This window comes from Rana temporaria, chromosome 8 (genome assembly GCF_905171775.1).
Source record: "Rana temporaria chromosome 8, aRanTem1.1, whole genome shotgun sequence".
In the NCBI taxonomy this organism is placed as follows: Eukaryota; Metazoa; Chordata; class Amphibia; order Anura; family Ranidae; genus Rana; species Rana temporaria.
The window spans coordinates 164,075,096-164,102,347 of record NC_053496.1 but is presented as its reverse complement, the minus strand read 5'-3'; the positions used below and the strand labels follow the sequence as shown (position 1 = coordinate 164,102,347).

General features: G+C 49.1%; 1 protein-coding gene across 1 annotated transcript in view; it reads right to left on the bottom strand.

The window, feature by feature from the left end:
- Positions 1 to 21,665, bottom strand: part of LOC120909332 (membrane-spanning 4-domains subfamily A member 4D-like) — an 86,074-nt gene extending 64,409 nt beyond the window's left edge. The window contains exon 1 of the mRNA XM_040321086.1: positions 21,506 to 21,665. The gene's annotated coding sequence lies outside the window, so the exon portion shown is untranslated. The remainder of the gene's footprint in view (positions 1 to 21,505) is intronic.
- Between the last annotated feature and the right edge of the window lie 5,587 nt (positions 21,666 to 27,252).

Sequence of the window (27,252 nt, the reverse complement as noted above, 5' to 3'; positions counted from 1 at the left end):
CTATTCAACCCAGAAGATTGAGGAGATACTGTAAGTGCAGGACAACATGGACCTGCCCCCTGGGGGGACATCAACATAAAGGGGACAGAGGGGAGTGCTGACATCATCACTGAGGACCACCCACCACCATAGAAGAGCTGGAACTCTTAAAAATGACATACCATTGTGTCTGCCACCGTTTGTATTGTGTTACTAAGCAAAATGTAAATGTTTTTTTAAAAAAAGGACGTAATTCCACTACATAGCTTGGTGTCATCTGCAAAGACAGAAATGATACATTAACCACTTCCATACAGGGCTTTTATTCACACCTCCATACCGGGCCTATTCTGGCACTTCTCTCCTACATGTACAAATCATAATTTTTTTGCTAGAAAATTACGCAGAACCCCCAAACATTATATATGTTTTTTTAGCAGACACCCTAGGGAATAAAACAACGGTCATTGAAATGTTTTATCTTGCACGGTATTTGCGCAATAATTTTTCAAACACCTTTTTTTTGGAAAAAAATTGTTTCATGAATTAAAAAAATAACAAAACAGTAAAGTTAGCCCAATTTTTTTGTATAATAAGAAAGATGATGTTACACCGAGTAAATAGATACCTAACATGTCACGCTTTAAAATTGCGCACACTCATGGAATGGCGCCAAACTTCGGTACTTAAAAATCTCCATAGGCAACGCTTTGAAATTTTTTACAGGTTACCAGTTTAGATTTACAGAGGAGATCTAGTGCTAGAATTGTTGCTGGCACTCTAACGCACGCGGCGATACCTCACATATGTGGTTTAAACAGCGTTTACATATGTCGGCGGGACTTGCGTGTGCGCTCGCTTCTGCGCGCGAGCTACTAGGGACAGGGGCGTTAAAAAATATATGAGAAAATAATAATAAAAAGCAGGTGGTGGCGCCAACCTAAAGTGTAGGATATAGACTGATGTCAATTAATAATTAATATTGTATAAGTGATATAATAAAACAGAAAACCAAAAACCAAAAAAATATATTACGTGGTGATCGAAAAACCAAAAAACAAATAAAATCAAATCAAAATTGCGTGGTGATCCAAAAACCAAAATAAATAAAATCAAATCAAAAAAGTGTTCCAGTGTTAAAATCTCATTCCTTCTCTGCTTCATGCAAAAGTTGAGTGAATCAGTAAAAATATATATAGTGCAAAGTGCTTTCAACAAACAGTATTCATACTGTAAGTAAACAGTCTTTATGCAGAAAAAGTCCCATGCAATAAAATGATTGAAACAATTACAAAGTGCTGTGTGCTTCTTCCACGTGAAAACAACGTAAATGTAAATCTTCTGTGCAAAAAAACGTGCTCTCTCCCTGTGGTCCCGCACTCACCAGATACTTGAACCCCTGCAGGGGTAACAGGCGTTCCCAGTATAATATACTGACAAATCCCTGGATCTAAAACTCCACCGCTCAGAAGAGGAGACAAATAGATTGCCCAATAGTGTGATACCGTTTTTAAATGATCAACAATTTTTTATTCACATTGAACAGGGTACTCACATTTAGTAGACAAGTTAAAACACATAAAGCATAAAAACGTGTGCTGTAGCTTAGAGTAGCATCTGCTCTCTCTCGCAGATGCTACTCTAAGCTACAGCACACGTTTTTATGCTTTATGTGTTTTAACTTGTCTACTAAATGTGAGTACCCTGTTCAATGTGAATAAAAAATTGTTGATCATTTAAAAACGGTATCACACTATTGGGCAATCTATTTGTCTCCTCTTCTGAGCGGTGGAGTTTTAGATCCAGGGATTTGTCAGTATATTATACTGGGAACGCCTGTTACCCCTGCAGGGGTTCAAGTATCTGGTGAGTGCGGGACCACAGGGAGAGAGCACGTTTTTTTGCACAGAAGATTTACATTTACGTTGTTTTCACGTGGAAGAAGCACACAGCACTTTGTAATTGTTTCAATCATTTTATTGCATGGGACTTTTTCTGCATAAAGACTGTTTACTTACAGTATGAATACTGTTTGTTGAAAGCACTTTGCACTATATATATTTTTACTGATTCACTCAACTTTTGCATGAAGCAGAGAAGGAATGAGATTTTAACACTGGAACACTTTTTTGATTTGATTTTATTTATTTTGGTTTTTGGATCACCACGCAATTTTGATTTGATTTTATTTGTTTTTTGGTTTTTCGATCACCACGTAATATATTTTTTTGGTTTTTGGTTTTCTGTTTTATTATATCACTTATACAATATTAATTATTAATTGACATCAGTCTATATCCTACACTTTAGGTTGGCGCCACCACCTGCTTTTTATTATTATTTTCTCATACCTTTCTCCATTTTTGTGGGGATTTTTGCAGGGGCAGCCACTCACACTAATTATACTATATACTACTACCTGAGATCCTCATTATTAATTTGAAAATATCCTGTAGCGCAGATTCACATTTTCCTTTTTCGTTAAAAAATATATATATATATTTTTTTTTTTTTTTTTTTTTTTACATATTTATTTATTTTTTTACACTTTTTTTTTATATATTTTTTTTTTATTATCACTTTTATTCCTATTACAAGTTATGTAAACATCCCTTGTAATAGGAATGTGTGTGACAGGTCCTCTTTATGGAGAGATGCGGGGTCAATAAGACCCCACATCTCTCCTCCAGGCTGGAAAGCATGAAATCGGTGAAAAAAAATTCACCGATCTCATGATTACTGTTGCTTAGCAGCCGCAATTGCGGCTTTGTTTACTTACGGGGACCCGGACGTGACATCATCACATCGCGCCCGGGCCTCCGACGGTCATAGAGATGACTAGTGACCATCTGGTCACCAGTCATCTCTATGCTTCCTGCCAGCGCCGGACGATTCGTTCTCCGGGCCCCCGATGGCACGGGAGAGCCCGGAGAAGCACCGGATGGCGGCGGGAGGGGGGGATGTCCCCTCCCGCCGCCTGTAAGAACGATCTAGCGGCGGAACCGCCGCTATGATCATTCTTACGTTGTGCAGAATCGCCGGCAGAAGAGAAGGATATCTGAATGATGCCTCTAGCTGCAGGCATCATTCAGATATCCCCCCCCACAAAGCCCAGGACGTCATATGACGTCCACCCGGATCGGTAGAGGTCCTTTGTGGACGTCATATGACAATGGGCCGGTATTGAAGTGGTTAAGGGGTTTATTTACTAAAGGCAAATCCACTTTCCACTCCAAATGCACTTGGAAGTGCAGTCGCTGTAGATCTGAGGGAAAGATCTGAAATGAGGGGAATCTCTGCTGATTTTATCATCCAATCATGTACAAGCAAAAATGCTGTTTTTTAGTTTCCTTCCATGTCCCCCTCAGATCTACAGTGACTGTGCTTCTAAGTGCACTTGTAATGCAAAGTGGATATGCCTTTAGTAAATGGCGTGTCAGTTCACACAGACATTGCATGTGATTCCCACCACATTGCTGTGCGGATCACATGCAATGTCTGTGCAACACAAATTCAGTCATACAGATTGTATGGCTGAATTTGCATCGCATTCGGACCAGAATCACGCAGGACCCTTTTTTTTTTTGTCCGCACCAAAATCAGATCGCAGGGATGTTAACACTTGTGACGTGGCTCCAAAAATAAATTGACATCCTTTTTATCCCACAAATAGAGCTTTCTTTTGGTGGTATTTGATCACCTCTGCGGTTTTTAATTGTTTGCGCTATAAACAAAAATAGAGAGACAATTGTGAAAAAAAAATCTATATTTTTTACTTTTTGTTATAATAAATATTCCCCAAAAAAATATAAAAAAACATGTTTTTCCTCAGTTTAGGCCGATACGTATTCTTCTACATATTTTTGGTAAAAAAATCGCAATACGCGTTTATTGATTGGTTTGCGCAAAAGTTAAAGCATCTACAAAATAGGGGATAGTTTTATGGCATTTTTATTATTAATTTATTTTTTACTAGTAATGGTGGCTATCAGCGATTTTTATCATGACTGCGAAATTATGGCGGACACAACGGACACTTTTGACACCATTTTGGGACCATTGTCATTTTTACAGCGATCAGTGCTAAAAAAATGCACTGATTACTGTAAAAATAACACTGGCAGTGGATGGGGTTAACTTGTAGGCGGCGCTAAAGGGGTTAAGTGTGACCTAGGGAGTGCTTCTAACTATTAGGGGGTGTGGCTTGCTGTGACACATTGATCGTTGTTCCAGATGTCACACACTGTGACACACTGATCGTTGTTCCCGATGTCACTAGGAAGAACGGGGAGATGTGTTTACACTGACATCTCCCCATTCTTCTGCTCTGTGACATGATTGCGGGACACCGGTGGAAATCGAGTCTGCAGGTCCCGCCTGCGGCGGCGCGCACGACCACACGGCTGGCAAATTAAAGGGGACGTATATTTACGTCCATTTGCCCAGCCGTGCCATTCTGTTGACGTAAATAGGCGTGCAGCAGTCCTTAAGCGGTTAATTGAACAAGCTGAAGTTATAAGCCGATTGCCTACCATCAGTGGCGAACCAACGAGGGTAGTGGGGGGGCGTTCTGCCCCAGTTGCCACACATTGGGGGGTTTCAGCAGGGCCACTTGTGGATCGCAAACCCTCCAGGAAGATCTGCTTATCATCTCAGCAGGGAGTCCAGCTACAGGACTCCCAAATCCTGTCCACCAATAAGCTAATCTCCCGCTGTTCCGTTGTTTTAAAAAAAAAAAACGTATCCAGGCCCCTGTGTTCAGTAGGGGCCGGGGGACAGAAAGCGGACTATTTCATCACTTTTGGCTTTGGGTCGCCTAATTCGCAGAAGTGTGCTACATAGTTGAAGGCCGACCTGTTGAATTAATCTGGCTAAAGCCAAAAGCAATGAAATAGTCCGCTTTCTGTCCCCTGGTCACTACTAAACACATGACCAGTGTACTTCGGATAGCTCCATTACCCCCCAAAACCATCACACCCCCATTTGTTAACATACCTTAACCCCTTTCTAGATTAACGAGAGACACAGATTTTTGTTGGAGTAAATTGGCCACGACAGCCAGTTTTTTATTTTTAAAGCATAATTAATTTAAATAAAATAATTAAATCACACTAACTTTTCCTTAAACAATTCAATAAACACTTTTAATAATAATAACCCAGCTTGTTGGTCTATGACGGTAACCCGGCTTAAACTTCCTTTCTTTAACCTTTAACCTTACACTGCGAAAACATTAACCATAACCGGCCCCCAGCCGACCCAGCTCGGAGACGAACCTTTTTCCACCGCAGTGCAACCATCACCGTATTCCAGCAGACACCGTTCCACTGGAATAATCCCCCATAAGTGTCCCATCCCACCGATGAGCCCACCACCATTTCCATCCCAACTGTAACTGCCACCATCACAGACCAACGAACACCGCCAACCCCACTTCACAGCTGCCATGACGAACTCAACCTTCCGACCTGAAAGAAAAGAAAACACACAAACGACACCAAGAAAACACACAACACATAGGGAGGGTGGGTGGGAAAATCCTTCCTCCCTGGTCTTTTCCTCCCGCACTTTTCCTCTGGTCCACGCCTCCCCTTTATATAATACCCCTCCCCTCTCCTCTCAGGCTGCCTTTTCTTGCTCCTCCAATCAGCTCCCACCATTTATTTAACTCCTGCTTGCCCTACCTCCACACAGTCATGCCTGGCCCTGCGTTATTTTGCTGTGCTGTCTTTCCACTCCGGGCCTCCCTTGACCAGTGTACTTCGGATAGCTCCATTACCCCCCAAAACCATCACACCCCCATTTGTTAACATACCTTAACCCCTTTCTAGATTAACGAGAGACACAGATTTTTGTTGGAGTAAATTGGCCACGACAGCCAGTTTTTTATTTTTAAAGCATAATTAATTTAAATAAAATAATTAAATCACACTAACTTTTCCTTAAACAATTCAATAAACACTTTTAATAATAATAACCCAGCTTGTTGGTCTATGACGGTAACCCGGCTTAAACTTCCTTTCTTTAACCTTTAACCTTACACTGCGAAAACATTAACCATAACCGGCCCCCAGCCGACCCAGCTCGGAGACGAACCTTTTTCCACCGCAGTGCAACCATCACCGTATTCCAGCAGACACCGTTCCACTGGAATAATCCCCCATAAGTGTCCCATCCCACCGATGAGCCCACCACCATTTCCATCCCAACTGTAACTGCCACCATCACAGACCAACGAACACCGCCACAGCCCGAAAGGGTAAAGCCTTACCCTTACGGGCCCCTCCACACCCGCAGGGCCCTCTGGATCCCCTCCTGTAAATCTAAAAACCACAACTCCATACCCACATCCGATAGGTGAATACCATCTCTGCGGAGGTATAGACCCACGTTCTCCTCCAACTCCAAGTGTCTCACCACTAACCCCCCATGTCTCACCACAAACCGCCCAATTACCTTGTTGACCTTAATCCGCCCCTTGTTCACCCTCACCACTGATCTCGCCATGCGCCAGGTGGTCCGAGCGATGATGTCAGACCAAACCAGTAGCATACTGGGATACGCCGCGCGAAATGTCAACACATCCGCCTTAACGGCCGTGATCAGGTCCCCAATAGGCCTAATTCCTAAGTCATTCCCCCCTACATGGAGAACTAGCACATCAGGAGAACGGTCCAGTCGGGCATAATGCTGCACCTCAGGCAGCACCCTGCCCCACTCCATACCCCTGATCCCCAGCCACCGAATCCTAGCCACTCCCCTAGGGAAACCCAGCTGCCTGCCCTCCGGCCTCGCTTCTGCCCTCCTAGCCCCCCAGTACACAAATGAATGCCCCAGAATCCAAACGAGGCGCTCCTGAACACCATCTGCAAAACAAACAACAACATTTCAATGACAATATAATGCAACATGTCAACGATTCACCTTCAGGCTCCTGCCCCTCCCGCCCCGACTGTTAAACCATCACCATATGAGGTCTAACGTACGACCTGAATCGTCTAGATTCCCACCTGCCTATACGCTTTATTGCCGCCTCATCCAACCCGCACCGAGCCGCCTCAGTAGCCGCCCCGATGCGGAAGGAGTGCGAGGCGAACTGTTTGTCCTCAAAACCGGCCACCCGTAAACATTTCCGGAACACCGCTATGAACTGGAACTTGGATACAAATGACCCATCCACATGCATTAGCAAGGGCCCCTCCACCCCTGGGCGAATGGCCAAAAACTCCCCAACCACCCTTACCGGGCAAATCTCTGACCCTTGTAAAGCATATAAACACACGTCCACCCCTTTTCCGGCCTGATCTGTTTTTGACCTGCGCAACCTAAATACCACCCTACCTTCCCTCACGTGCACGTCCGTGACTAGCAACCCCCCCCCAACTGTTTTAGAGGGGCAAACCAATTCCCAACCAACCCATTTCAGCATCACCTGGCTTCCCCTCCGTTAAGCGCATGTAACCGGACCACTCCTTCCAGACCTTTGCATAAGCCGCCCACGTGGCCCCACTCACCGAGCGCCTGATCCATGCTGCTGCTGTTCCGAGACAATCCCCCACATCCAACCCGGGCAAGGCACCCCTTCTCTGTCTGCCAGCGGGGCCAACTCTCTGAACTTGTCCCACTGAAAGCGAGACAGCGCATCAGCCAGCCTGTTGTCCACACCCGGAATATGCACAGCATACATGAATATGTTCCACTGCAGGCATCTTAAAACCAGATGGCGCAGCAACCTAACCACCGGCAAAGAAGAGGCGGTGATCCGGTTGATGACCTGAACCACTCCCATGTTGTCACAGTTCAGTCTGATCTTCAGATTCCTGCAAGATTCCCCCCACAACTCCATGGCAACCACTACTGGGAACAGTTCTAGCAACACCAGGTTCTTCACCAGACCCGTCCTGACCCACTCCTCTGGCCACCCTTCCGCACTCCACTTTCCCTTAAAGAATGCCCCGTAACCTGTCGACCCGGCCGCGTCCGTGACCAGATCTAGATCGAAGTTACTCACCGGGCCTTCCATCCACAAGGACCGGCCATTGTACTCCTCCAGAAACGAATGCCATACCTGCAAGTCCGCATGCAGCTCTTTTGTCAACCGGACAAAATGCGTTGGTACCTTAACCCCTGCAGTAGCCGCCGACAGCCGTCGACTGAACACCCTCCCCATGGGAATGATGCGGCAGGCAAAATTCAATTTGCCCAACAGGGATTGTAGCGCCCTCAACTGCACTTTGTGGCGCCCCAACATACCTCTAATCTCCAGCCGGAGATTCACCACCTTTTCCACTGGTAACCTACATTCCATGGCCACCGAGTCCAACACGATCCCTAAAAAACTCAATTCTGTAGTCGGGCCCTCCGTTTTGTCCGCAGCCAACGGAACTCCGAACCTTTCTGCAACATGCTGCAGCGTTGCAAGCAATGTCGCGCACACCCTGGAAGACGGGGGGCCCACGCACAGAAAGTCATCCAGATAGTGGATGACCGAGTTCACTCCTGCCACGTCCCTGACCACCCACTCCAAAAAAGAACTGAACTTCTCGAACAGGGCGCACGAGATGGAGCAACCCATGGGCAAACACTGGTCCACATAGTACTTCCCCTGCCACCGGCAACCCAACAGCCAAAAACTGTCCGGGTGTACCGGTAACAAACGAAACGCGGCCTCAATGTCAGATTTTGCCATGAGCGCCCCCTGCCCGTAACGCCTGACCCACTGCACCGCCGCGTCGAACGATGTGTACGACACCGTGCATGCCTCCGGATCAATCGCGTCATTCACCGATCCCCCTTTTGGGAAGGACAAGTGGTGGATGAGGCGGAACTTGTTCGGTTCCTTCTTGGGCACCACCCCCAGAGGCGAAACCACTAGCCTGGTTAGGGGCACCTCGTCAAACGGCCCCCCCCATCCTACCCAACTCCACCTCCTTAGCTAGCTTGTCTGACACCACCCCCGGGTTCTCTAGAGCGGACCGCAAGTTCTTGGCCAGGGGTGGCACCTCCGACAAAGAACACGGAATGATAAAACCGTCCGCGAACCCGGAGGCGAGCAGCGCCGCCGCCGCCCTGTCCGGGTATCTATTTAGAAAAGGACGCATCCTTTCCCCCTTCACCGGCGTCATCCCTTTTGTTCCCAGCCTCCCCTGCTCTCTTTCCTTTCTTAAAGCATCGCGACAAGGGATGACTGCCGCCGCAACCTGAACATTCGTGTCTAAAACGACAGGTTCCTCCATATGTGCAGGAACCTTCGTTAAATTTCCAACACACCCCCCACTTTTTTCCGGCCGGCGGTCCCGAGGTGGATGTACCTCCGGCCCCCCCCGAAAAAAACTGGTTCTGCGTCCGCGGAGCCGACATCATGCGCATCCACAAGGTGATGTCCTTGTGGTCCCACCGAAGCGAGGGACGAACCGCCCTGCGCTGACGAAATTGCTCGTCATAGCGCAACCAACCCGTCCCCCCATAAACCCGATGCGCTTCCCCAATCGCGTCCATGTAGCAGAATAACCCGGAACAATGCTCCGGGTTCTTCTCCCCAATAACGCTGGCCATTATTGCAAATGCCTGCAACCAATTTACAAATGTACGGGGAATAAGCCTGTACCTCCTCTTCTCCTCGTCCTCCTTCTTGGAGTCATCCGGCTTCACTCTGTCCAGATTAAATTTTTCCAATGGGAGGAGGGAGAAGATTTCTATGTACTCACCTTTCACTATCTTGTCCCTCACCTCCTGCTTCAAGTGCGCCCCTAAAGGGCCCTCGTAACACACATAAACTTCACATTTCGCAGCGTCAGCTATGCGCACCACATCAGATCTGACCACTGCTGGCTTGTCCCCCCCCGACTTCTCCCCCGATGTGCTGCTATCCGGGACCGGGCCCGACCCCCCGGTGAGGGGGACGTCCGCCACCACCGCAGGGGGTGCCGCCGCAGCAGCCCCCGCCCCCCCCCCCCACCCATGGTGACACCTGCGGATGAGATTCCAAACCCCCAGAAAACCTCTGCACCAGATCCCGCAACCCCTTAAAAAATTCCCCAAGTCCCGCCGGTGCCCCTGGTGCGCCAGGCGGGGTGCCCGACACCACAGGTGCAACAGCAGGGGAAGAAACAGGGACCCGCACACCCCCCCCCCCAGCAACATCAACCCCCACCCCTGCAGCAACAACAGGCAAAACCCCCCCACTCCCCACCCCCAACAACCTGCATAAAACAGACGCCATGTCCCCTTCCCCAGAGTGAGCGCGCTTACCTTGCCGGCTGGATGCGTCTCCCACAGCCCTCGGAGGCCCGTCCACCGCCGGCGACACCACCGCGGGATCATCCACATCCGATTCGGAGGCCTCCTCTTCCGATCTGGCTGGAGAAGCAGGCGTCCTCGGCGATGTCAACCCCCCAGGCGGATCCTGCCTGTGGGTCGCGGACCCTGGCCTAGTTGCCGGGCGACCTCTGGTGTGGGACCCTGCTGTCGTAGGGGCGGGACGCCCGTCTGTCCTCCCAAGGCCCCGACTAGGCCCCGCCGCGCCATCTTCCTGTCTCGGGGATTCCGCCCCCCTCTCGCTCCTGGAACCGGCGGCCGCGGAAGAATCCAGCCCTCCGGTCGTGTCACGGCTATTCCCCCGGCGAGTCCCCCCCCTCACGACATCCAGAATAGAAGGGGAGACCGAACGATCCCTGTGTCCGCGGCGTGCAGGCGAGGTACGGGCGCCATTGTTACCCGTAGCCCCGCCCACCGAGCCCCCCCGACGTCGAGGATTCCGGTCCGCCTCACCCCCAGCAGAAGCATTGGCGCGCTTAGCCGGGGGGGGCGCCGGGTCCACATGTGGGCTCCTAACAGGGCGCTGGGCTCTGGCTGTTGGGCTTGGGGAGTAACGCTCCGGGGCCCTGGACCTCCGAGCGCGTGGCGACCGCATGTAAGTCTCGTCCGACCCCCCCGCCTCGTCCCGCAGCAGCTCACCGACCTGAGCCTCCAACCATCCGGGGTCCCGAGACGCAGCCGCCGCCCGTAGCCTGGCAAAAAGCCTGTCAATGTCCGCCATTACAAAGAGGGTTACAGGAGCAGAGATGAAAAAATCCTTCCTCCCTGGTCTTTTCCTCCCGCACTTTTCCTCTGGTCCACGCCTCCCCTTTATATAATACCCCTCCCCTCTCCTCTCAGGCTGCCTTTTCTTGCTCCTCCAATCAGCTCCCACCATTTATTTAACTCCTGCTTGCCCTACCTCCACACAGTCATGCCTGGCCCTGCGTTATTTTGCTGTGCTGTCTTTCCACTCCGGGCCTCCCTGGGGCCTGGAGAAGTTTTTTTCTAAACAACGGAACAGACGGAGATTAGCTTATTGGTGGACAAGATTTGGGAGTCCTCATCTGCTTTAGGGCTGTTGGAAACTGGGGGGTCGAAGTAGTTTTTCAGCTTGGTGGTGCCCAGGAGGAAGGGAGAGGACCAGATGTACCAGCGGTGCACAGCTGGTCCCGGGCACCCAGCTCCAGAGGAACCAACTGCAGGACAAGCACTGCACCTGGGACCCAGGTAGAAGAAGCTGCTCAGACCAGGTGCTGGGGTGAAGGGGGACTCACCATGCTGCATTTAAACTCTTGGGTAATACCAAGCACGTTTGGAGTGACACATCTGAGGGGGCACCCTACCGCCCCCCCCCCCCATTGTTGGGCACTGGTGAGGCTGCGCTGATAGGCACTGTTGAGGCTGCACTGATGGGCACTGTTGAGGCTGCGCTGATAGGCACTGGTGAGGCTGCGCTGATGAGGCTGCATTGATGGGCACTGATGAGGGTGCAGCCATTGCCATAGAAACATTTCTAAAGGGGAGGAGTTCGTAAGATGACCACACCCATGTGGGGCGCCAGAAATATTTCTGCACCCAGCTGTCATTGGGGCAGATTCAGATAGAGATACGACGGCGTATCTCCTGATACGCCGTCGTATCTCTGAGTTCCGTCGGTCGGATCTATGCGCCTGATTCATAGAATCAGGTTCCGCATAGAATCAGGTTCCGCATAGAATCAGGTTTCCGCATAGATCTCCCTAAGATCCGACGAGGCGTCGGATCTTAGGCTGCAATCTCACGCTGGCCGCTAGGTGGCGCTTCCGCTTGTATACGCGAGGAATATGCAAATGAGGAGTTACGCCGATTCAGAAACGAACGACCGCCCGCCGCATTTTTTTTACGTCGTTTGCGTTCGGCTTTTTCCGGCGTATAGTTACCCCTGCTATATGCGGCGTATCCTATGTTAAGTATGGCCGTCGTTTTAAATTTTTTACGTCGTTTGCGTAAGTCGTTCGCGAATAGGGATGGACGTAATTTACGTTCACATCGAAACCAATGTAATCCTAGCGACGTCATTTGGAGCAATGCACGCTGGGAAATTTAGCGGACGGCGCATGCGCAGTTCGTTCGGCGTGCGGACGCGCCTGATTTAAATTGTACACGCCCCCTAGCAGCTGAATTTGAATTCCGCCGGGGGATTTACGATACGCCGCCGCAACTTTAGAGGCAAGTGCTTTCTGAATAAAGCACTTGCCTCAAAAACTTGCGGCGGCATAACGTAAATCAGATAGGTTACGCGGATCTAAAGATCCGCTGACCTATCTGAATCTGGCCCTGTGACCCTAAGTTCGGCCCTGTGAGGGGCATTGTTTTAGATTAGGGTACACAAGTGTTGCCTTCTGAAGAGTGAACCACAGTGGATCATTTTCCAGAGGGTGTTTGGCAGGCGGCAAGGAAGCATTATATTGCCTCCTCATCATCTGATTCAATCCCTAAAAACCTGCACCACGTTGCTGCAACTGTGTTCGGTTTGCTAGATATAGGATCCGCCCAGGGTGCCAAATTCTCTAGGTACGCCCCTGCCTACCATGTACAGCTGCGCCAGATTTTGCACTCTCCCGTTTTATTAAATCAACCACTATATAATTTATAAATTGTTTCAGTTGAAAACTAGATAGATGGTGGATAGTAAACTGGACAGCATTCAAAACAGAAATCTTTCCAGATGGGAACTTTATTGTTGCTGTGAATTGTAAGCTGTATGAGGAGCGTGGATTGCAGGATGGACATGATTTTACTGTTTTGCCTACTTGTTGAAATGATTACCGTATTTATCGGCGTATACCGCGCACTTTTTTGCCCTGAAAATCAGGGCAAAATCGTGGGTGCGCGGTATACGCCGATACCCGCTTTCCCGCGCCGAGTTTTGAATACTGCGCCGACATATACCGAGCGCAGTACACTCGGGTATAGTCGGGCAGTCTCGGCTCCTTCCGTGCTCACGTCCTGGACGTACAGGACGTCAGCGCGGGTAGCCGAGCATTGCCGACAATACACGAGCGTACTGCGCTCTGTATATGTCGGCGCAGTATTCAAACTCGGCGCGGGAAACGAGCGGGGAGGACGCGAGGACGCCGCCAAAGAGGACACCGGACCCGCCGAAGAGGACACCCGAAGCCGCAGAAGGACGCCGGACCCGACGAGGCCGCCGATGGACGCCGCGCAAGACACCAAAACTGTAAGTACAAAAAAACTTTTTTCCACAGGATTGGTGGCCACTTTAGGGGTGCGCGGTATACGCGGGAGCGCGTTATACCGCGATAAATACGGTAACCGCTTTAAAGTGTAACTCTAGCCGAGTAAAATTATAAACTGAACTGTGTGCACCATCCCAGAACACTTGAGTTGTGTTAAGTTCAGTTAATTTACTTTCAATCAAATTCTATATATTGTCATTTCTCATTGCTGTACTCAAGGTTCCAGTGCATCCTTCTTGAGAACTGGTACCCAGAGCGTGTCATCTACTAGGACCCCCAGGTTCTTTTCCATCCTAGATTCTACTGGGGTTCCCCCCCTAGCAAGTAACTTGCTTGAGAGGGGATATGAGACCGTTGTACAAATACCATACTGGTGATGACCCTAGCATAGGGAAAAAGCTTTCCAGTGAAAGGGAATTTAACCACTTCCATACAGGGCACCTACGCACCTTCCTGCCCAAGCCAATTTTCAGCTTTCAGCACTGTCGCACTTTGAATGGCAATTGCGCGGTCGTGCTACACGGTACCCAAACAAAATTGGCGTCCTTTTTTTCCCACAAATAGAGCTTTCTTTTGGTGGTATTTGATCACCTCTGCGATTTTTTTTTTTGCGCAACAACTAAAAAAAGACTGAAAATTTTGAAAAAAAATTAAATTTTTATTTTTTTCTGTTAATTTTTTTGTAAATAAGTAAGATTTCTCTTTCAATTACGGGCACTGATATGGCGGCACTGATGGGCACCGATGAGGTAGTACTGACGGGCACAGATGAGGTGGCACTGATTGGCGGCGCTGGTATGCGGCACTGATGGGCACACATAGGCGGCACTGATGGGCACACATAGGCGGCACTGATGGGCACACATAGGCGGCACTGATGGGCACACATGGGCGGCACTTATGGGCACACATGGGCGGCACTCATGGGCACACATGGGCGGCACTGATGGGCACTCATGGGCGGCACTGGGCACTCGTAGGTGGCACAGATGGGCACTCATGGGCGGCACTGATGGATAATTATGGGTGGCACAGATGGGCACTGATAGGTGGGCACTGGGCATGGATGGGCACTGTGGGGTGGCACTGATGGACACTGTGGGGTGGCACTGATGGACACTGTGGTGTGGCACTGATGGACACTGTGGGGCGGCACTGATTTACACATGTTGCCAATCAGTGCCCATTTGTGGGCACTGATTGGCATCTTTTTTTATTGCTTTTTTTTTTCAGACTTTTTTTTTTTTTTTTCAAGACTTTTTTTTTTTTTTTTTTTTTTAGACTTTTTTTTTTTTTTGCCCGCTTCCCTGGTGGTCCAGGGTGGGCTTCCCTGGTGGTCCATGTGGCGATCCGAGGGGGGGGCTGCGCTGATAAACAATCAGCGCGAACCCCCCCTGTCAGGAGAGCCGCCGATCTGCTCTGAGAGACTCTTTACCGAGAACGGTACTGACACCCCGCAACAACGATCGCCGCGATGCGCGCCCCCGGGGGCGCGCAGCGGCTGAGAATCCTGAGGACGTCATATGACGTCCGGTCAGGATTCTACAACCACTTTGCCGACGTCAATTTGTCATTGGCGGGCGGCAAGTGGTTAAAAAGACACACGGCCATTCACTAAAATTGCAAGAGAAGCTGTTTAGCCTTAAACTGTCAGGCCTCGTACACACGATCGAGTTTCTCGGCAGAATTCAGCCAGAAACTTGATCGGAGCTGGATTCTGCAGAGAAACTCGGTCGTGTGTACACTTTTCAGTAGAGAACATGGGCCAGATCCACAAAGAGCCGGCGTAACGTAAAAATTCCCATTTAAGTTACACTGCCTTAAAATTTCTACCTAAGTGCCCGATCCACAAAGCACTTACCTAGAAATTTTCGGCTGTGTAACTTAAATTCCGCCGGCGCAAGGCGTTCCTCTTCAAATGGGGGCGATTCCCATTTAAATTAGGCGGGCTCCCGCGCCGGCCGTACTGACGTCATTTTCCCGACGTGCATAGCGCGAAATTACGTTACGCCGAGCTTTGTGGATCGCGCCGGGTCGATAAAGTTGCGTCGGGAAAAAAAAAAGATACGGTGGGAAAAAAACAATTTAAAACAAAAAAAAAACGCGTCGCTGGACAGAAGGGTCTGCTTTTACAAGGTGTAAACAGTTTACACTTTGTAAAAGCAGCCCTAATTTTATGATTGCAAACTAAAACTTACGGAGAAAAAACGAAGCTGAAAAGCTCCGTGGATCTCCGTAAATGCTAATTTGCATACCGAGGCGGCATTTCGACGCGAAATGCCCCCAGCGGCGGATGCGGTACTGCATCCTAAGATCCGGCAGTGTAAGTCCCTTACACATGTCGGATCTTCTGTCTATCTCTTGGAAACTGATTCTGTGGATCAGTTCCAAAGATAGAAACAGGGATACGACGGCGTATCAGTAGACAGGGTTGGACTGGGACAAAAATTTGGCCCTGGACTTCATCCAGACCGGCCCACTTTAATTTTGCAAACATGCACAAAAACATTATTTCATCAGTGACCATGACCAGCAGTGGCAGTACAATAATTTAATTCATGCTTGTGCCCTCCTTTATTGCAGAAATATTACAGGAGAGGGTCAGAGACTGCAAAACGTACTACAGGCAAGGGTCAGAGACTGCAAAACGTACTACAGGCAAGGGTCAGAGATTGCAAAACATACTACAGGCGAGGGTCAGAGACTGCAAAACGTACTACAGGCAAGGGTCAGAGACTGCAAAATGTACTACAGGCGAGGGTCAGAGACTGCAAAACATACTACAGGCAAGGGTCAGAGACTGCAAAACGTACTACAGGCGAGGGTCAGAGACTGCAAAACGTACTACAGGCGAGGGTCAGAGACTGCAAAACATACTACAGGCAAGGGTCAGAGACTGCAAAACGTACTACAGGCAAGGGTCAGAGATTGCAAAACATACTACAGGCGAGGGTCAGAGACTGCAAAACGTACTACAGGCAAGGGTCAGAGACTGCAAAATGTACTACAGGCGAGGGTCAGAGACTGCAAAACATACTACAGGCAAGGGTCAGAGACTGCAAAACGTACTACAGGCGAGGGTCAGAGACTGCAAAACATACTACAGGCAAGGGTCAGAGACTGCAGACACAGTACAGGAGAGGGTCAGAGACTGCAAAACATACTACAGGCAAGGGTCAGAGATTGCAAAACGTACTACAGGCGAGGGTCAGAGACTGCAAAACATACTACAGGCAAGGGTCAGAGACTGCAGACACAGTACAGGAGAAGGTCAGAGACTGCAAAACATACTACAGGCGAGGGTCAGAGACTGCAAAACATACTACAGGCAAGGGTCAGAGACTGCAGACATGCTACAGGAGATGGTCAGAGACTGCAGACATGCTACAGGAGATGGTCAGAGACTGCAGACATGCTGCAGGAGATGGTCAGAGACTGCAGACATGCTACAGGAGATGGTCAGAGACTGCAGACATGATACAGGAGACGTTCAGAGACTGCAGACATGCTGCAGGAGATGGTCAGAGACTGCAGACATGCTGCAGGAGATGGTCAGAGACTGCAAACATGCTACAGGAGAGGGTCAGAGACTGCAAACATGCTACAGGAGAGGGTCAGAGACTGAAAACATACTATAGGAGAGGGTCAGAGACTGCAAACATACTACAGGCGAGGGTCAGAGACTGCAAAACATACTACAGGCAAGGGTCAGAGACTGCAGACATGCTACAGGAGATGGTCAGAGACTGCAGACATGCTACAGGAGATGGTCAGAGACTGCAGACATGCTGCAGGAGATGGTCAGAGACTGCAGACATGCTACAGGAGATGGTCAGAGACTGCAGACATAATACAGGAGATGGTCAGAGACTGCAAACATGCTACAGGAGAGGGTCAGAGACTGCAAACATGCTACAGGAGAGGGTCAGAGACGGAAAACATACTACAGGAGAGGGTCAGAGAGTGTGCGGACATAATTGGGCTGAAATTGCACCTGGGTGACATGTGCATTGCACAGATCGCACGTGTTCCTGTGTTTTTCACTTTGCTGCACTAACTTGGCTGGAAGGGGGGCATTAGTTTGGGCACCTGGAGCATTTGTGCACATCACTTGTGGGGTGCCAAGGTCCACCCCCCTCTGTGGCAGACAGTATCTCTTTGATTTGAGGGGGGAAGGAGAGGATATGTGCTAAGGGGGGTGGATTTCATATACAAGCCCCCTTGCAGCACAAGTCCTAAAGTGCCCCCTAAAACATATCCTCTCCCCCCAAATCACTCAAAGTGAACTGTAGGCTTGTTCTCCCCACCTCTGGAAAACTTACTTTGCAGTTGTTCAGGCAGTCTCAGAAAAGCAGCTTTGACTCGGCAGCATGGCGAGCCTCCTCCTCCTCTGTGCACACAGGAAACCTCACACAGCAGGAGAAGGAGGGGGCGGGCTCAGTTCTCTCCACTGCACTATGCAATGTATGTGTATCAGGGCCAGGCAGCCGGAGACTGCGGGGAGAGATGTCGGCTGACTCGGCTCCCTCTGCAGTAAAAAGTGTAGCTCGTAGCAGCGTGCGGGAACGAAAATAGCCCGCACAAGCTGCTGCTCAGCAAGCCCTCGCTTATACAGTACTCTGACTATGATAAGCAGCGGTCAGCAGAGTGCAGAGACTCAGAGCTGTCACTGAAAATTGGCCCACTGAGGGACCAGCCCACCGGGAATCTCCCGGTCCTCCCGATGGCCAGTCCATCCCTGTCAGTAGATACGCCGGCGTATCCCTTTTGAGGATCTGGCCCCATGTTCTCTATTTCCTCGTTGTTCAATGAGGAAAGTCGGCCTGCCAAGATCCTCGGCGGCTTCAACACTGAACTCGATGAGGAACTCGATGTGTTTGGCACGTCAAGTTCCTCGGACGTGTGTACGGGGCCTCAGGTCTGCCAGCAGACTCTAAGGCCCCGTACACACGACCGAACATGTCCGATGAAAACGGTCCGCGGACCGTTTTCATCGGACATGTCTGCTGGGAGCTTTTGGTCTGATGTGTGTACACACCATCAGACCAAAATCCCCGCGGACAGAAAACGCGGTGACGTGGCGGCGACGATGACGCCACGACGTGCGCGAACCAGGAAGTTCAATGCTTCCACGAATGCGTTGAATCACTTCGACGCATGCGGGAGATTTCGGTCCGATGGTTAGGTGAACTAACCATCGGACATGTCCGACGGACAGGTTTCCACCGGACAAGTTTCTTAGCATGCTAAGAAACTTTTGTCCGCTGGAAACCTGTCCGCTAGGCCGTACACACGGTGGGACATGTCCGCGGAAACTGGTCCGCGGACCAGTTTCTGCGGACATGTCTGGTCGTGTGTACGTGGCCTAACTGTCCCTCCAGCTTCCTGACCGGTAGTCTTGTTATCCCAGTATCAGGTGGAGGGGGGTTGAGAACTTGCAGCCAGGGCAGCCATCAGAATTTTTGGGGCCCCTTACACAGCTTTAGGTCTGGGCCCTCCTGGGCCTGACCACAAACATTCCTCAAGGCCCTACCACTGGCAGTCCCACTGAATCCAACCACTAGCCATCCAACCAAGTCCTTTAGTGCGCCCACTGTTATTTTAATACTCTTACAACCAAATATATCCTCCATCCAATGTTTTCTTCCTCCTCCAGTCCCATCTCCCCCATCCCATGTCCTTTTCCTTCTACAGTGCCATCTCATCCATCCCATGTCCTCTTCCTTCTCCAGTCCCATGTTCTCTTCCTCCTCCACTCCCATATCCTGCATCCCATGTCCTCCTCCTTTTCCAGTCCCTTGTCCCCCATTCCATGTCCTCTTCCTTCTCCAGTCCCATGTCCTCTTCCTCCTCCACTCCCATATCCTGCATCCCATGTCCTCCTCCTTTTCCAGTCCCTTGCCCCCCATCCCATGTCCTCTTCCTTCTCCAGTCCCACCTCCTCCATCCCATGTCCTCTTCCTCCTCCACTCCCATATCCTGCATCCCATGTCCTCCTCCTTTTCCAGTCCCTTGCCCCCCATCCCATGTCCTCTTCCTTCTCCAGTCCCACCTCCTCCATCCCATGTCCTCTTCCTCCTCCACTCCCATATCCTGCATCCCATGTCCTCCTCCTTTTCCAGTCCCTTGTCCCCCATCCCATGTTCTCTTCCTTCTCCAGTCCCATGTCCTCTTCCTCCTCCACTCCTATATCCTGCATCCCATGTCCTCCTCTTTTTCCAGTCCCTTGTCCCCCATCCCATGTCCTCTTCCTTCTCCAGTCCCATGTCCTCTTCCTCCTCCACTCCCATATCCTGCATCCCATGTCCTCCTCCTTTTCCAGTCCCTTGTCCCCCATCCCATGTCCTCTTCCTTCTCCAGGTTAATCTCCTCCATCCCATGTCCTTCTGCTCCTCCAGTCCCATCTCCTCCATTCCACGTCATCCCCTTTTTCCCATATTTGCGTCCCATTTCCTCATCTTCCTCCATTCTAGGTCCTCCTCCCCCATCCCATGTCATCCTTCTCCAGTCTCTTCTCCCCTCTTTGTTAGTCTCTCTTGCAGTGTCCTCCCTCTGTAGTCCTTCTATGCCATCATTACAATCCAGATGTAATTCCTCCAGTATGTAGAGGAGAGGAGTGTAGAGGGTATGACAGTGGCAGAATGGGGAAGGATTCATTTTAATGTCAGTCTGCAGGGTGACCAAGGAGTGATATTGGGTAGATAAGGGTCCGAGTGATGTCCGTCAGCTGGATATATGAAGTGGTCTGGGGGTGATACAAGCTGGGGGGTACGGGGCTGAGATTTGGCCAGATAGTGATGTTTATAATAAAAATAAACTATTGTGTTCATCTACATTTACTATACAACAATATAAAATACAAAATTTTATTTTATTTTTCTATTTCCTTTAACAGACCAAGCTGTCCAAAAAAAGTGGCAGTTAGTGGGTTGAGACAAAGCACTTTACAGTGACAATGATCAGCGGCTCCCTTACAACGCTCACAATGCAACTATGAGCACTCACCAAGAATGCACAATTGTTCCCTCGCCAACACCGACACACGCTGCTTTACTATTCATGTACTAATTCAGTATTATAGAGAGTTTTCAATAAAATACCTTCTATTAAGTTATTTTAAGTTACAAGCCCTTGTGTGCCTTTATTACTATTTAATGTGTAGTGATAAGTGATAGCGTGTTTTTCCGAAAATAGGCTGCGTCTTGTATTAATTTTGGCAACAAAAGACACAGTAGGGCTTATTTTCGGGGTAGGTCTTAACATGTAATGTGCTGTCTTCTCTCCCCCTCTCTCTCCCTGCCTAATAGCAATGCCCAGTGTGAACTGAGTTAAAATGCTTGTAAAATCCTATAATGCACTTTTTTACAGTAGTATATAATGTACAATGTGTGTGTTTCTGTAATATAGTTGTGCTAAACACCTTCATTATAGCACGGCTCTGCGCTTCTGTGACCCACCGGAGCTCTCTTCCCTGCAATAATATTCCAGAAACACACACATTGTAGTTTATATACTACTGTGATAAAGTGGATTATATAATTTTACAAGCATTTTAAACTAGGTCTTATTTACGGGGTAGGTCTTACATTCAGGGAAACACGGTATGAGGAAACAAATTATATTGGACTCATAACACATAGTGTGGTGCTTGAAAACAACACAAAACAACACAGTGCTTGAATCAGCACTTCCAATCTACAGGTTCACACACACAACATGTAAATATGACAGCCAGAGAACTTGCATTATCAGAAGAAATGATCAGCAATAATAGCCTCCCTGATTCTCTTATGATAGGTTTGCTTTAAGGACAGAAGTAATAGTCATATCCTGTATATGCTTTTGGATCAAGCATATAACTAGAGTGGGTCAGTAGTATTCATAAATTCTAAGTGTCCAAGTATCATTGGAGGAAGTATAAAAACTTCACCAAATGCTGTCCATAGACGACAGTGCCATATAAATAAACACATTACATTTATACTCACGCCTTCGCTTTTGGTGCGTTCTAAGTCGAGATCCAAATGTAAGTATCAGGAAGTGTTTTTTAGCTTTAGATTCAGCTATAGCAGCTTCTCGTGCTAATTTGAGTTCTCTTATATTAGAAACTATGGTTTTAAGGAAGTATTTGTAACTAGCTGCTTTGCATACTTTACAATCTGAAAGTATGTGTTAAACAAAAAGCAGTTGACTTCTTACAGGGCTCTGCAAGAGGAATGATAAAGATTAAGGAACAAGTTTAAACAATACAGACCGAAATCAGACCTGTGTAAGAACGCGGTGGAGGGATTTCCCCAATACAGTACTACCAGCACTGAAGTACCTCTCCACTAGGCCTCACCCAGCTCTCAGGAACAACAATACTGTAAAAATTAGTATATGTAGTGGGGTCATCCTGTCAGAGCTTCATGACAGGTCATCCCCGTTGGACTTACATTCAAATTGTAAATATGTTTGTGACGGTATCGGTATGATATCCCCGTCAACGTTCCCTTCTTCCCATAACGAAAATCACCCCAATATTCCACGAGGAGGGATATCCCTGGAATCGCCCAGAAAGCCACACATGAGACCAGCTTACTGCTTGAACAACACAGACTTTAATGTTATAACACACACAGCTTATATGTCATTTCCAAAACTGTTACAATGACAAATCTCCGCCCCCCTCACACTGGGGCTTCCATACAGATGGCTAGGTAGACACGACGGGGCCGATGCTGAAACACATTTTCTTTAGACAATGACATCAATGACGCTGAGCACTAGCTGTACTGAATACATCAACCAGACCGCTCGACCCCGCATATAGAGAGATAATTACCACAATGAAGCAATCAGAATAATTAACACAAGCCACTTAAACCCAGCTCTCCTTCACACAACACAATAGATCAATTAACCTTTAGAAATAGTGAGGGGACATTAGCACATCAATAACCTGGCTAGCAGGGAGCAGTAAACTGAGACATATAGGCAAATGTATCACAATGGCCCCCCTTTTGCTCCCTGCTCCGGCAAACCCGGTTGGACCTTCCCTGGTCCAGTAGGGTTGACGGGTTCAGAGCTATTAGTCAGAGGTTAACTCCGTTTGGCATGACTGACCTCCCTTGGCAACTGCTTCAGACTCAGGTATGTCACCGGGTCGTCAGATCACACGCCGGTCAGTCCCCAAGTCTCTGTGCGATCTGCAAAGTCACCAGAAGTCAGTGTGAAGACAGCGAATGGGTCTGTGCGCCGCCGTCTAGGTGTCCCGCTATGGGAGGGGGCAGGTTATGGCTCTGAAGTGACAATCCCAGGAGATTCATAAAAAGAAAAAGTTATATTTGTTGAAATGCTGTAGCACTGGTGCTCAGAGTCCGGGGGGGGGGGAGGGGAATCAGAGCCCCATAAGGTCAGCCACCCCCTGCTCCCTCCGCAGCCGCCGGTTCTCCTCTTGGAGCTTCTCCAGCTCCATCTCCAGTTCATGCTGCTGTGACCTCAGGTGGTTGTTCTCCTCCTCCATGCGGCTTATGCACTCCTCCAGCTCTATGTACTCACGGATCAGCTCCTGCTTGCTCATGTCCTGCAGGCTCTCCACATGGTCCTTCATCATCAGGAACTGGGTGGTGGTGTAAGGGGCCACCGGTGGGCCCTTGGCGAACATCTCGGCACGCATCTGGGACGCCCGCTGCGACTCCCTCTCCTCCAGTCGCTTCTTCTCCTCCCAGGTCAGCTTGTTATACGGCTTCCAGGACCTCTTCTTCTTGAAGGGTGGCCGGCGGTGCCTCTTTCTGCCCAGCTCCCTCCAGGGCCCCTCCGGCTCAGGGCTGTCGCCCATGACCAGCTGACAATGGTGTTCCCTGTTGTCCGTAATAACAGATTGTACCATGAGGGCTTCGTAAGGGGTGCCCAATGGTTCTTCCTGACCCAGCTCCTTTGGATCCCAAGCCGAGTCTACACAATGGGCTGCTGCTGGTGGGCGGTACCCAGGTTGAGACCAATTTGACCTGGTGTTGTCATTCATGGGGCAATTCTGCTTGAAGTGACCCAGCTGTTTGCACCGGAAGCAGCGTTGTTCGTTGCCCTCCTGGCGATGATAGCGAGGGCTAGATGTCACCGGTCTGTTAGGAGGTTGGTATCTAGCGGTTGGTGGGTGTGAGGGCACCGTTTGTGGTGGAGGTTGTTCCTGTGGTGTGACCTGGTTCGTCTCACGAGTATCTGCATATTCATCCGCCAACTTCGCGGCCTCTGGTAGAGTCATGGGCCTGCGATCTCTCACCCAATCTTTGACGTCCGTCTGGATGTGATTGTAAAATTGCTCCAGGAGCATTAGTTGCAAAATGTCCTCTGCGGTGGTGGCCTGGCTGCTGTTAGCCCAGTTAGAGGCCGACCGGGACAATTGGCATGCCCATTCCGCATAAGAGTCTTTCGTGGTTTTGCGTGAGTCCCTGAACTTCTGTCGGTGGGACTCTGGGGTTACTGCATAACGAGCCAGGAGCACTTCTTTAACCCGGGCGTAGCTATGAATATCCTGATCTGGCACGGTCCGGAAAGCATCAGAAGCTTTGCCTGACAGTTTGCCTGACAATATTGCAACCCAGTCTCCTCTAGCTATTCGGTGCAGGTTACATTGTCGCTCAAAATCCGCCAGGAAGTTATCAATCTCACAGTCCTTTTCATCAAAAGCTTTAAAAGCGCTAAACGGAATCTTCCTTGCGTCTGCTGTGCTGTACTCACTGTTTGGAGAATGTGCGGCTGCTTGTTGGACTGCTGCCAGTTTTAACTGTAGTTCTGCGTCCCTTATTTGTTTATCCTTCTGTAGTTCCGCGTCTCTTATTTCTTTAGCCTCCTTCGCTAACAGGTCCATCACTTTCAGTACCACATCTGGCGTTGGGTTCGGGCCGAACCACGCTAGCTTCTCTCTCATTAGCTTGTTGGCTGGCGATTCCTCCTCCTGAATCACTGGTGTCTCTATCTCTTGTACTGCTGGCGTTGCTGCAATCCCGTCCTCCTGGTCTAGCTCCATTGATTCTGCTATGATGACCCGCTTGGTTTTGTTGCTAGCAATCCTTCCACGAACTTCCAGTAGTTCTTCCAGTGTCTGCTTGGAATCCGGGTGTGAAGGGGAATAGAAGGGAAAAATCCCACTGCTACCAACCAATTGTGACGGTATCGGTATGATATCCCCGTCAACGTTCCCTTCTTCCCATAACGAAAATCACCCCAATATTCCACGAGGAGGGATATCCCTGGAATCGCCCAGAAAGCCACACATGAGACCAGCTTACTGCTTGAACAACACAGACTTTAATGTTATAACACACACAGCTTATATGTCATTTCCAAAACTGTTACAATGACAAATCTCCGCCCCCCTCACACTGGGGCTTCCATACAGATGGCTAGGTAGACACGACGGGGCCGATGCTGAAACACATTTTCTTTAGACAATGACATCAATGACGCTGAGCACTAGCTGTACTGAATACATCAACCAGACCGCTCGACCCCGCATATAGAGAGATAATTACCACAATGAAGCAATCAGAATAATTAACACAAGCCACTTAAACCCAGCTCTCCTTCACACAACACAATAGATCAATTAACCTTTAGAAATAGTGAGGGGACATTAGCACATCAATAACCTGGCTAGCAGGGAGCAGTAAACTGAGACATATAGGCAAATGTATCACAATGTTAGACCCTATTATGAAGTTATGCATCGCGGGGTTGTGAGTAGCAGGAGATATGGATTCCATTGACCCTGAGGAGAAAACAGACTAGGCCACTTTGCAATGCCCCGTACCCTTGGAGCATGTGACAACTCCACTCAGCCAGCCAGAACGGACATGGGAAGGAATCAGGCGGGTCGGCCTGTTGGGTGAGAGGGCACATGCTCAACTTCTGACGCTTTGGTTATTATAGACATCCAGTTTCATTTCACAGGCCACGGACACATGTTCGGCTCATAGCTGAGGCTAGAGGCCTAGTTAACTGTTACAGTATTTCACAAAAGTGACTGACGCTGACGAGCGATCAATTCACCAACGTTCTGCTACACTAGACATTCTGTTGTGTGGGTTTCCTTCTTTAACTATCACCCGTTGGATTACAAATCTTTTCTTTTCTTTTTGTGCACCACCCGGCCGCAACGTGAATATTGACTAATCATTGCCCGCTAGGGGCGCTCACGAGCATAGGCTGACTGTTAGCTTAGATGATTGGTATCATTCGCAGGTTCAGAGTACCTTATTAATTCACATTGATTGCTGATTCTGTCAAGGGCCCTTGCAGATCAGATTGAGCTATTGCCTGTTAGTTGCATTGTATTTGAATCTTATGTCTGTCATTTCTAAGTTCTTATACAGTAAACTTACTCCTTATATTCAATCACACTCATTGTTCAGAGTATATTTTCTTGTCTGGAGGGACCGTTCCATTATAGCAGGTAATTCTTTGTCATAATGTCTCTGCATACCGTGTGTGACGGTATCGGTATGATATCCCCGTCAACGTTCCCTTCTTCCCATAACGAAAATCACCCCAATATTCCACGAGGAGGGATATCCCTGGAATCGCCCAGAAAGCCACACATGAGACCAGCTTACTGCTTGAACAACACAGACTTTAATGTTATATCACACACAGCTTATATGTCATTTCCAAAACTGTTACAATGACAAATCTCCGCCCCCCTCACACTGGGGCTTCCATACAGATGACTAGGTAGACACGACGGGGCCGATGCTGAAAACACATTTTCTTTAGACAATGACATCAATGACGCTGAGCACTAGCTGTACTGAATACATCAACCAGACCGCTCGACCCCGCATATAGAGAGATAATTACCACAATGAAGCAATCAGAATAATTAACACAAGCCACTTAAACCCAGCTCTCCTTCACACAACACAATAGATCAATTAACCTTTAGAAATAGTGAGGGGACATTAGCACGTCAATAACCTGTCAGAGGAATGAATCACATGAAATTCCTTTCTACCTCTACCCATGGCTAGCAGGGGGCAGTAAACTGAGACATATAGGCAAATGTATCACAATGGCCCCCCTTTTGCTCCCTGCTCCGGCAAACCCGGTTGGACCTTCCCTGGTCCAGTAGGGTTGACGGGCTCAGAGCTTTTAGTCCGAGGTTAACTCCGTTTGGCATGACTGACCTCCCTTGGCAACTGCTTCAGACTCAGGTATGTCACCGGGTCGTCAGATCACCCGCCGGTCAGTCCCCAAGTCTTTGTGCGATCTGCAAAGTCACCAGAAGTCAGTGTGAAGACAGCGAATGGGTCTGTGCGCCGCCGTCTAGGTGTCCCGCTATGGGAGGGGGCAGGTTATGGCTCTGAAGTGACAATCCCAGGAGATTCATAAAAAGAAAAAGTTATATTTGTTGAAATGCTGTAGCACTGGTGCTCAGAGTCCGGGGGGGGGGAGGGGAATCAGAGCCCCATAAGGTCAGCCACCCCCTGCTCCCTCCGCAGCCGCCGGTTCTCCTCTTGGAGCTTCTCCAGCTCCATCTCCAGTTCATGCTGCTGTGACCTCTGGTGGTTGTTCTCCTCCTCCATGCGGCTTATGCACTCCTCCAGCTCTATGTACTCACGGATCAGCTCCTGCTTGCTCATGTCCTGCAGGCTCTCCACATGGTCCTTCATCATCAGGAACTGGGTGGTGGTGTAAGGGGCCACCGGTGGGCCCTTGGCGAACATCTCGGCACGCATCTGGGACGCCCGCTGCGACT